This window comes from Trachymyrmex septentrionalis, unplaced genomic scaffold (assembly GCF_001594115.1).
Source record: "Trachymyrmex septentrionalis isolate Tsep2-gDNA-1 unplaced genomic scaffold, Tsep1.0 scaffold101, whole genome shotgun sequence".
Lineage (NCBI taxonomy): Eukaryota > Metazoa > Arthropoda > Insecta > Hymenoptera > Formicidae > Trachymyrmex > Trachymyrmex septentrionalis.
This window is the reverse complement of record NW_017304136.1, coordinates 1,358,810-1,360,751: the sequence shown is the minus strand read 5'-3', so window position 1 is coordinate 1,360,751 and position 1,942 is coordinate 1,358,810. Positions and strand designations below refer to the sequence as shown.

At 24.9% G+C, this 1,942-nt stretch overlaps 2 protein-coding genes across 3 annotated transcripts in view; both read left to right on the top strand.

Moving 5' to 3' along the window:
* LOC108756504 (cytochrome P450 4C1-like) overlaps positions 1 to 1,942 on the top strand; it is a 43,978-nt gene that overhangs the window by 28,732 nt on the left and 13,304 nt on the right. The window lies entirely within an intron of this gene.
* The window catches only part of LOC108756514 (cytochrome P450 4C1-like), a 27,882-nt gene continuing 26,331 nt past the window's right edge, over positions 392 to 1,942 (top strand). The window contains exon 1 of the mRNA XM_018500393.1: positions 392 to 624. The gene's annotated coding sequence lies outside the window, so the exon portion shown is untranslated. The remainder of the gene's footprint in view (positions 625 to 1,942) is intronic.

Genomic DNA, 1,942 nt, shown 5'->3' with positions numbered 1-1,942 from the left:
GATGATTGAGATGAATGTAATCGCAAAAGTGACGTTGTAATGTGTGTGCATTATATCCCATAACGTAAGATGATGGAAAATATTTCTTTGTATTATCTAATTATAACACAAAAAAAACAGCCTTTATTACCTTTATTCAGTTAGTATCTTAAGCATTATCACATTAATAAATTCAAATATTGTCTTTATTCTATCTCATCAGTTATAAAAGTACGATTTGCATCACGATATTTTTCCAAACGTTGGAAATACTGAAGAACTCAATGTTCGAGGTCGAACATTCCATTACAGTTCCATTATCCAATCATTGTATGAATATTATAGCGGCAGTACAGATAGAGAAGGGATATCAAGATATCGCAATTACATGCAATCTCATTCAGTGATTAAATCTTGACTCAAGAGGAATAGAAGTTTCTGTAACTGTTCTCTGTTCCAGAATTTATAAGAAACACTATTCTGTTGCATATTTTATTGTATTACATTATTCAAAATATGATTCGAATTTAAATCGCAAAGGATTAATCATATGTGTAGTAAATATCGAGGACACAATATTTAAATCGAATGTCAACGGTATTAATAAGAAATTTTAGTGTTGCAGTAATATTTACTTAAAAAACGGTAAGTACTGAAAACTCATATATTTTAAATATATATATATAATTTGTATTTGTTCAGGAGGCATAGAATTCTATTTATTACGAATTTATGTACTACTATATATGTAAAACATTTTAAATACGAAAAACATTTTAAAAAATTACAATGGTTATATATAAAAAAATGAAACTAGATCTGATAAATAATAATTTTTGTTAAACTGGTATTAACTCAAAATTTATTAGAATTTTCAATTTACACACATACACACACATACATACAATACGTATATATTATAATATAATCAATGCTAAGTCCCTGACTGTTATCTTTGCCTATACAGCACTAGTTATTGTGGAAAATTTTCAGAGATGTTTCCAGTTTTCTCATGTGCAATAGTTCTGAAAGGATTCTACAATATGTCATATAAAATGTTTTAACAGAAGTATTTCTAAAATCTATCATGTTAGAAAAATTTGAATGTTACGATTCTTTTAAAAGTTAACAGAGATAAAAGGGCTCGAGGGAATAAGCGCTATTTAAGATGAGCAATTTGTTCAAGAATATCTCTCAATATTCTAATTAAATTTGTTGAAGAGACCATAGAACAAATATAATCGTTAAAACGATAATTTTCTAAACTCATTTTGTAAGACATTTTTCTTTCAACAGCAACAAAAAAATTCTCTTGTCATTTTTCAATATCTCTTTTCGTTTTCGAGTTTTAATTAAAAAACAAAAAAAAAACGTTATTGTTTAATCAGTTCCAAGTGCCTCCTTTAATGTTGTAGCACTTTTAAATTTAGTCTTTTTATACCTCAGACTGTCGATTAAAACAATGAAGTACTTGTAAATAATTTCTTCCTTTTTAAAACCTCTAGCGACTGGCCCATATGCAATAAATTGAAAAACATATTTAAACAGAACAAAAAAAGTATCATAAAGTTGAAATTCAAAATGTTTACTAAAAGTCATCTTTTTTGGTCAATTACGATTCAATTTAACGTTATTTTAACGTTAACGTGAATTGTTCTACTAAAGATATATTAATCCCTGCTAAGAAAATTAAATTTGAAAGTATATTTAATATTTACACTTCAAATAAACTATATACGTATATAACTATATACATATAAAAATTATGTGAATAAGATAATATTTTTGTTTTATGACACATTTGTACAGTTTATTTATTTTATTTGTTATTATTTTTATTGATAAAAATAAAAATTTAAAAAATTTTTTAAAAATTTACATTTCTTTTTATAAGTACTTTAAATATTAAAAATAATTTATGCAAAGTTTCATTGCGATTTACTGATTATTTACAAAGATACAG